Source organism: Elephas maximus, chromosome 1, assembly GCF_024166365.1.
Source record: "Elephas maximus indicus isolate mEleMax1 chromosome 1, mEleMax1 primary haplotype, whole genome shotgun sequence".
Taxonomy (NCBI): domain Eukaryota; kingdom Metazoa; phylum Chordata; class Mammalia; order Proboscidea; family Elephantidae; genus Elephas; species Elephas maximus.
The window spans coordinates 80,165,914-80,175,310 of NC_064819.1; the positions used below are offsets into that span (position 1 = coordinate 80,165,914).

The following is a 9,397-nucleotide window of genomic DNA, read 5'->3' on the forward strand; positions in this document are numbered from 1 at the left end:
TTGGTAGTCATTTTATTGACCTGTGGTGACGTTTAAAAGTGTTTTGAAATGTTTATGATTTCGATATATTAGATATATAAGTTTTATTAGCCGTCTGGAGGTATTTGGTTAATATTAATATGTTCCGAGTAATTTGGTACATCTATTTTAAAATCTTCCAGTAACCTGTTAATTTAAGTTGGGCAAGTAGGAGAAAAAAACCCTCAAATTCCCATCCTGAGAAGGCTTAGCTAAAGTGGAGATGCCGGGGATCGAACCCGGGGCCTCATACATGCAAAGCATGCGCTCTACCACTGAGCTACATCCCCAACGCTGCAAAAGCTGTTCTGCTTATGATTGTTGGCTTATAAGTTTTTCCGAAATGGTACGACTCAGTCCTGCACAATTCCATGAGGTTTTTTTTTTTTGATCTATATTCACAGAAATATAATCAGGTAGATTTAACAAAAGCTTACTAAATAATACAGTCTATAAGTTCCCTATACTTTTCCTTAATATAATTTAGCAGAGTTTATACTTACATATTTATATAATTTGACGAAGTTTGTTTCCTTCTCTAGCAAGGTAGCTTCGGAGGGCAGAGCTGAGACTGTATCTATCCCATCGCTCTATCCCAAGCCCCCAGTATAGAGTCCGGCACACAGCAGCAAATCAATAAAGAGCGATGAGAAAATAAATTAAAAGCGTACCCTGTTCGGTGTGTATGCTATGCTACAGTACAGATAATCTTGCAGTGAAGTGTGTGTGTTGAGGGTAATCCCAAATACATAAACTAATAATTTCAATACAATATGGCAAGTCCTCTGACCAAGATAAGTGTATGTAACTACAACAGCAGGCAGGAAGCATACTACACAGTTGCGCAGAAGTTGACGCCTCCAGGAGTCTTACAGGCAGGGCTTGGTCAGATGAATAAAGGCCAAATGTTGCACTCGAGGACCAATTTAGGCTTGCAGCTGTGGGCGGCTGTGCTTCTAGGATTTCTGGGTGGTGGTGGAGCATCGACGCCCCCAGTAAGTACCGGACAGAGATTTGTTCAGGCTCATAGGAGGGGTCTTGTTGACGAGCAGGACAAAGGCAATTTACTCTTGGCAGAGATCAACAGAAAAATGAGACCTGGCTTTGCCGCTGGGTGGAACTGATCTGGTCTCCCCGTGACCCTATCATATGGACATGGGGCTGGCGTGGTGTATTTGGTAATTGTGCTGGTGACAGGAGGGGTAAGCGTTACCAATGCTCAGCACTGAAGCCCGAGCTCTTGAACCGCCCCTCCCTGGTGCCGATGGCCGTTGTGCTCACAGGAGCCGACCGTTGAGTGTCTTCCGGAACCGCTCACATTCCTAGCTGCCGACCACTGTCCTACGACCCCTTCGGCTGCAAAAACATGATCCTTGCTCCCGCTCTCCGGAACTTAATTCAGGCTTCAGATCGCGGGTTGGGTAGTCTAATGCTCCTCTCAGGCCAAGCCTCTTTTCTCCTTTGGGATTCAGCTGGAATGCTCTGTTTACTTCCCGGCGTAATTTCTAGCCTTTGGGGCCGCGCCACGCAGGAGCAGGTGCCCCTCCTTCTTTGCACTCCTGCTCTCGTCCTGCCGGGACAAGTGTGCAGGGCAGGGATCCTATTCCTCACCCTCCACCGCGCCTTTTCTTCCTAGTTGCCGACTCCTTGGCCTCCCCCGGTTCACGTCCCCTTGAAGGCCCTTCGCAATGGTCGGAGCAAGCCTTGCCCCGTCGCCGGTCTGGTCTTTGCCGGGGCCTCTGCAGCACATCAGTTCTCCCAGAAAATGCCCGGGAGACCTGCCCTTTCCCAGACCGCTATGGGCACAGCCGTGTTGGGAAGGGAAGAGAAAGTGGGAAAATAGCAGAGGGTTATTTAAAAAAAGGCAAACGCTAAGGTGAAACGCTTGGAATAATAGCGGCACAACAAATAGATAACGTCAATCTCTAAAAATATGCAATAAAGAGAATGGCTTTTTCCTCCAGCAAGGCTCAAGACCATTGGTGAGGACAGTGGTCTTACCGAAAGCCCCCTTAATATGAGCCACCCACCCATCACCTTCGAGTGATTCCGTCTCATGGCAACCTTATATGACAGAATAGAACTGTTCTATAGGGTGTTCAAGGCTGCAATCTTTACAGAAGCAGACTGCCACATCCAGTGGAGCAGCTGATGGGTTCCAACAGCTGACCTTTCTGTTGGCAACCTATCACTTAACCACGGCGCCACCAGGGCTCCTTTTAATATGAGCAGGAGCTCGGTAAACCAGTTGCCCTCTAGTGGATTTGACTCATGGAGACCCCATGTGTGTCAGAGTAGAATTGTGCTTCACAGGGACATATGTGACGCGACCACACAGCGTCCCGAGTTTACTGCCAAGTGCAGTCGATGACAGCATGGCCAGGTGCCCTTTCCCTCTCTCTTGACAGTAGAACTTCCTTGGGTCTCCCGCACTTGCTGGGGGCAGGGAGGAAAGCCCTGGGTGACCCTGGCCTTGGCCGCCGGGTGTGCAGGTAACCGAGCCCTCCGGTCCCGCTCACTCGGAGGTCAGTCGGAGTCTGCTGCTCAGTCCGGCACACTGCGGAGTGAATGTTGCCGGCACCGCTGCGCCTCCCTCGGATTCCTCGGGGCGGAGGAACGGCGGGCTCCTGTTCCCGGCCCGCGGAGCAGGACTGGTTTCTACCTTACTGATTTTCTAACTGAGGCCATGATTAAGAACGGCGGCTGGGCGCGCTCCTATAATACTGTCAGCGGTGAAATTCTTCTATCCGCGCAAGACAGACCAGAGCAAAAGTCAAGGACGCGTTCATTAATCAGTAACAAAGGCCAGAGAATCAAAGACCTCCATTCCCCTTCTTCGTTGCCACCATAATTGAAATCGACTGGTGCGCTGACCCTCCCTGGGAAAGCGAAGTCTTTGGATTCCAGAAAGAGAAAAATTTCAACTCACAAAGCTGAAACTTAAAAACTTGACCAGGAGTGGAGCCTACGGCTGGATTGGGTGCGGACGCGGGAAACTTGCCAGGGCCTGGATGTGGACAGAACCGATGCGTTGACAGCTCCGTGTGAAATCAGTGAGTGGTGGTGCGGTGGCCATTTGCAGTAGGCAAGCGGTTTGTCTGGTGAATTCGGGTAATAAACGAGACTCGGAAGATAACTATCACAAGACCTCCAAACCGTCGACGTTCGCCAATTCTTACAGGTCCAGTCACCTGAGACTGATCAGAGAACAGGTCTTTCTTTCTCGGTCTTCTTGTTTCACTGTAGCTCAGTGGTAGCATAGTTGTTTCGCTACTTTGTTACTGTGTCTCGAGTTCTATCCTTGTTGAATTCAGCTTTGTCTTGTATGGTGTCCTGATGGTTAAGAGCTATGGCTGCTAGCCAAGAGGTCGGTAGTCCGAATCCACCAGACTCTCCTTGGAAACCCTATGGGGCAGTTCCACCGTGTCCTGTAGGGTCGTTAGGAGTCGAAATTGACTCGACTGCAACAGGTTTATGTTTTTGTTTGTTTGTTTGTTTGTTTATGTCCTGTGTATCTGTAGATGTACTGTATCCTGGCGTTTTGCTCTTCTTAACCTGGTTTTGCTCATCTTTATTTCCCTCTTCTCTTCCTATGGCTAGTGGATAGATTCTTTAATGTCAGGGACCTTCAAGTGTCAAGGAAAATGTCCACTGCTGTTTGTACTTTTTCATTTATTTTTTAAAATTAATGTTTTTCAAATACTCACATGCTGTTTTATAAAAATATAAACTCGAACGCTTAGATTTCCTTTCACATACTTAAATATTTATTTTAATCAACGGCTATAGAAAGATCAGGTCTGAAAAGTCAAATCATTTTACGCTTAAATGCTGGAAACGCCTTACCAAAACCAAAAATCAAACCCGTTGGCGACGAGTGAATTCCACCTCATAGCGACACCTCTCTGTTAGCAGCCAAGCGCTTAACCACTGTGCCACCAGGGCTTCTTCTGGAAAGACCTTAGTACTGTGTTAGTGTTTAAAAAATGATACAGTAAATGCTGTCTTTATCAATACCTTACACCAGTGGTTCTTGAAGTTTAGAATCATCTGTAACCAAAAATCTAAATCAAACCCACTGCAGTCCAGTCGATTCTGACTCATAGCGACCCTATAGGGCAGAGCAGAACAGTCCCATAGAGTTTCCAAGGAGCGCCTGGCAGATTCGAACTGCCGACCTCTTGGTTAGCAGCCGTAGTACCTAACCACTACTCCACCTGAGTCACCTATACCCACTGCCTACTGCCGTCCAGTCGATTCCTACTCACAGCAACCCTATAAGACAGAGTACAATTGCCCCATAGAAGCGCCTGGCGGATTCTAACTGCCGACCTCTTGGTTAAGAGCCTTAGCAGAATCATCTGTAAAAAAAAAAAAAAAAAATCTGTAGGGCTTATTAATTACAAATTGCTGGGGCCCGCCCCCAGAGTTTCTGATTCATTAGGTCTGGGGTGGGGCCAAGAACTGGTGTTTTTTAACAAGATCCAGGTGATGCTGATATTGTTGGTCCGAAGACCACACTTTGAGGACCATCACCTTATAATAAAAGCCCGTTTCAAAAGTGTAATATTCTTAAATTACATTTGAATCTTCAGCATGTCTCTTACACCTCATTTCCCAGGATACAGGTTTACTCACCCAATCTACAGAGTGGGATTTTCTTTCTTAGACCAGGTTAAGATTTAGATATACATTGAATGTGGATAATTCCAGGCCCTGAACCTGAGGCTTAGGGGCACCTTGCAAGATGGTTGTATCTAAGGCCTTTATGCTGCTGAATTGGCTCTGTTTACAGTTAGACTTTGTAGCATACATACATCGAGAAATATCCCACTGGCTTGCTGTAACCATCTATGTTTCTATATTTTCTGATGCAAGCCTTTCCAAAAGGCTCTTGATCTGAATGTCTTAAGTTTATGGTCCTGCTCAGACACAAACCAATTTTGAAACTGCTTGCTCAAAGCTGGTCAGGTTCAGGTGCATCAAAGCCTTCAGTGACATGGTTTACATAAACTACAGCTTCTTTCTGACATTCTAAAAAATTTTTTTTTCTAGACCAGTAATATTCACATAATTCTTGCACAACAAACTCACAAAATATATTGTAAGAAAAATTTGATCAAGTATTTATAAAGAAAATTGTGTATACGGATAGGGGCTGTACCATTGAGCATTCTGTGGGGAAGTAGCTCAGCAGTAAAGCATTTCTGTTGCATGCCTGAGGTCCTGCCAGCATCTCCAACCTCTGTTGCTCCTGGGAGTCATTTAAGACTGTTAAAAAAAAAAAAAAAAAGACTGTGGTTAGGTGGTAAATAATGATGAACAAATAGGTTTGGTTTTAGCACATTTCATATTCCTAAGCATTTTAAACTTTAAGTGAAATTTCATCTTCTTGCATCCTAGTTCAAAAAACAAATATGATGCGGCTGAAAAGAGTTTTCTGAGCTTATAATACCAAGGCGTCACTGACTCTGATGCTATATATATATATTTTTGGCAGCCGGAGGTAGTTAAGAGAGGAGGTTAGGCTGAGAAAATAGATTGGTTTCCACTTGCACCCTCTTTTCTCCCACAACTTTTTGATCTTTGTCACAAGTACTTCTATGCTCTAAGGCCATAAGCAAATATTTTATTTCTTGTATTTCGGAAGAGACCATATTTTAAGTAAATTGCTGAATAGAAAGTACAATAATAGTGTAAGTGTATAAAAATATGACTAATTTGTAATTAGTTGACCGACTAAGGCAAAGAGGAGAAATTATAGGCAAAAAACAGTCTCTTAGGCAAGAGGACATGGTTGGTTAGAAATGGATTTGAGAGGGAAAGGATTTTTATCAGCTGCTCCTTAGTTCTTTTTCTAAGGTAGCAAAAATTGCTTTTGTCAATTAACATAAGGACAAAGGTTACAGTGTTCTCTAAAATCACGAGCTGAGAAAATTTACTCTTGGAAATCATATCAGTAAGAACAGAACATCCTACTAGTGCCTCGATTATCTGAGCCCTGTGGGTAACTTTGACACAGACTCAGCCTTGACTTCCAACCAACTCCAGAGTTTCAGTAAGGGTTTCAGGCACATCTTTTAATATTTATTGTAACTCTGCAGCTTCCAGAAAACAGAATCCTGAGTCCTTTTCTCAGCCAAGGCCTGATGCTAACCACTTCATCCACAGCCCTGCTTGGCTTTCATTCTATTTGATTTGGTGAAAGCCAACATGTCTTTTTGCATTGCTCCCTTGCTAAGCAAGGACTGAATTAGGCTTTTATGTGTTAAAGTTGAGCAATTGGATTTATTTAATACTTGGAATATGGAAACTAAAAATGGATATTGTGAGGGCAAGTGATTAATAAATAGGAGATGGTTTTTTTCATAAAAATAAAAATTAAATTAAAGTTCATGAACTTGATAAAGGAAAGGCCTACTTAAGACATAAAAAACCAACTATGTAAATAAATATATTGGACTCTGACTCATGATGACTATCTTAGGCTGGGCAAAAACAGTGAAGCATGTATATATACATACATACCTAGAAAGAGAGAGATTTATCTCAAGGAAATGGGTCATAGGTTCGTAGAGGGTGGCAAGACCCGAGTCCATGGGTCATACATCAGGCTGGAATCTTCTCCTGACTCATGTAGCCGCAGGGGCTGATGATCCGAAGATCAGCAGATCAGACGGCAGGCTGCTGGCTCACAGACTGCAGATCTTGATGAATCCCAAGACCTGTAGGCAACACAGCAATGGCTCAACTCCCCAGAACCAGAGATCAGATGATAAGGCAGAAGCAGGATCCAGAGCAAGCAAAAGCCAGAGAGCATTGCCAGAATGTCCATATATACTGGATGCAGGTCACACCCCCAAAGAAACTCCCTTTACAACTGATTGGCTGATCACATCATGGAGGTGATTACATCACAAAATGGAGGATTACTACACCATTACATAAATGCCAAAATATGTTATTATGTAACTGCCAAATTACTTCTTTCCATAATGGCAAAACCACTGAGAATCATGGCCCAAGCAAGTTGACACGCAACCTTAACCATCATAGCCCACTGCTTGTCAGCATGGCACCTGTGCACATCTCCTTAAACCACACACAATTGGTAAATAAAAACAATTACAAAGTCATATTTGCTCCTAACATGATATAACTAACATGTGTACAACTGAAAACACACTAACCTTGTTTACTTCCTATATTTTACAAGTAAAGAAAAAAAAATTGATACAAGGCAGGAATGCTTATAACAATTACAGTCCTCATTTCTGCAATTGGCTACATGGTTGCAACTGGTATTTAGAACTACCTTCTTCCACCATCCATTCCATATTCCTTTGCACTAGCAAGCACTTCAGTTGGTCCTGGTTCTTTGCATGGTGGAGTGACCCAAACCTTCATTCTCAAAGGATCTGTGCCATTAGTAGTCATGTCAGAAATGAGTTGTTGTAGATTTCCATTTACTTTAATCATAGGGCATGGTAGTTCTAAGAGATGTCTTAACGGATCACCTGTATTCAAGACATACTCTTTTTCACTTCCATTAAATAATATCAATCCAGTTTCCCCCTGGTAATCAGGATCAATCACACCAGCCAATACAATAAACCCTTCTTTGCCTGTTAATCCAGAGGCATGAGGAACCCAAACTGGCAGGGTTGCATTCTTAACTTCCAGTTCAGTGGAATGAGTGTTGTGTCTCCTGGTGAGAGCATTCCTCCCTTTGGAACTAAGACCTCTAGACCTGTGGAGCATAGGGTCTTGGGGACATGAAGCAAAAATTTTATGAGTGGGTCACTAGGGGTAATAGTGAGTGGTACCACTCCAATTTTCATTCCTTTGATTCCTGAACCCATGAATCCTGGCTATGGGAGAAACAGCACAATATGTTGGATGCTGGTTTAAAGCATATACAGCCTCCTGGAGAACATTGCCCCAACCTGGCAAGGTGTAGCCACCTAGTTGGTGCTGTAATTGTGTCTTTAGAAGGCCATTTTGCCATTCTATCAAGGCAGCTACTTCAGGATGATAGGGAACACGCTGAGACCAGTGAATCCCATGAGCATGGGCCCTTTGCTGCACTTAATTTGCTGTGAAATGCGTCCCTTAATTCGAGGCAATGCTGTCTGGGATACCAGGATGGTGGATAAGGCATTTTGTAAATCCACGGACAGTAGTTTTGGCAGAAGCATTGCATGCAGGGAAGGCAAATCTGTATCCAGAGGAAGTGTTTATTCCAGTAAGAACAAAATGGTGCCGTTTGCGTGATGGAAGCAGTCCTATATAATCAACCTGCCTTCAGGTTGCTAGCTGATCACCTCGAGAAGTGGTGCCATATCAGGGACTCAATGTTAGTCTCTGCTGCTGGCAGATTGGGCACTCAGCCATGGCTGTAGCCAAGTTGGCCTTCGTGAGTACACGTACATGTTGCTGAGCCCATGCATAACCTCCATCTAGTCCACCATGGCCACTTTGTTCATAACGTCATTGGGCAATGACAGGAATGGCTGGGGAAAGACAATGGCTGGTTTCCACAATGCATCATTTTATCCACTTGATTGCTAAAATCCTCCTCTACTTTGATGAGTGTTATGGATTGAATTGTGTTCCCCAAAAATGTGCATCAATGTGGCTAAGCCATGATTCCCAGTATTGTGTGATTGTCCATCATCATTTTGTCTTCTGATGTGTTACAAATACTACCTCTATGATGTTATTGAGGCAGGATTAGAGGTAGTTATGTTATTGAAGCAGGACTCAATCTACATGATTAGGTTGTATCTTGAGTCAATCTCTTTTAAAATGTAAAAGATAGAAATGAGCAAAGAGACGGGGGACCTCCTGCCACCAAGAAAGCAGAACCAAGAGCAGAGTGCATCCTTTGTACCTGGGGTCCCTGCACTAAGAAGCTCCTAGACTAGGGAAAGATTGATGATAAGGACCTTCCCCCAGAGCCAACAGAGAGAGAGAGAGACTTCCTTGGGGACTGGTACCCTGAATTAGGACCCCTAGCCTCCTAAACTGTGAGGGAATAAATATCCTTTGTTAAAGCCGTCCACTTGTGGTATTTCTGTTAGAGCAGCACTAGACAGAGAACATTCACATGAGACACAAATATCTTCACTTCATTTGCCCACTTGGAGGTCTATTACACACCACTTCCCCACACCTGCTTGTCTCCAATTTTCCAGTCATGTTCCTTCCAAGACCCTGACCGTCAAGTCAAAGCATTGGACACAACCTATAAATCAGCATACAATTGCACATCTGGCTGTTATTCCTTTCAAGCAAAGTGAAAAACCAGGTGCACTGCTTGAAGTTCTGCCCATTGGGAAGATTTCTCTTTACTACTGTCCTTCAGGGAGGTCCCAGA

General features: G+C 44.1%; 1 non-coding gene across 1 annotated transcript; it reads right to left on the reverse strand.

Moving 5' to 3' along the window:
* Window positions 1–236: 236 nt before the first annotated feature.
* Window positions 237–308, reverse strand: TRNAA-UGC (transfer RNA alanine (anticodon UGC)). Its single transcript has one exon. It is a non-coding gene; the product is annotated as a tRNA-Ala (tRNA).
* Between the last annotated feature and the right edge of the window lie 9,089 nt (window positions 309–9,397).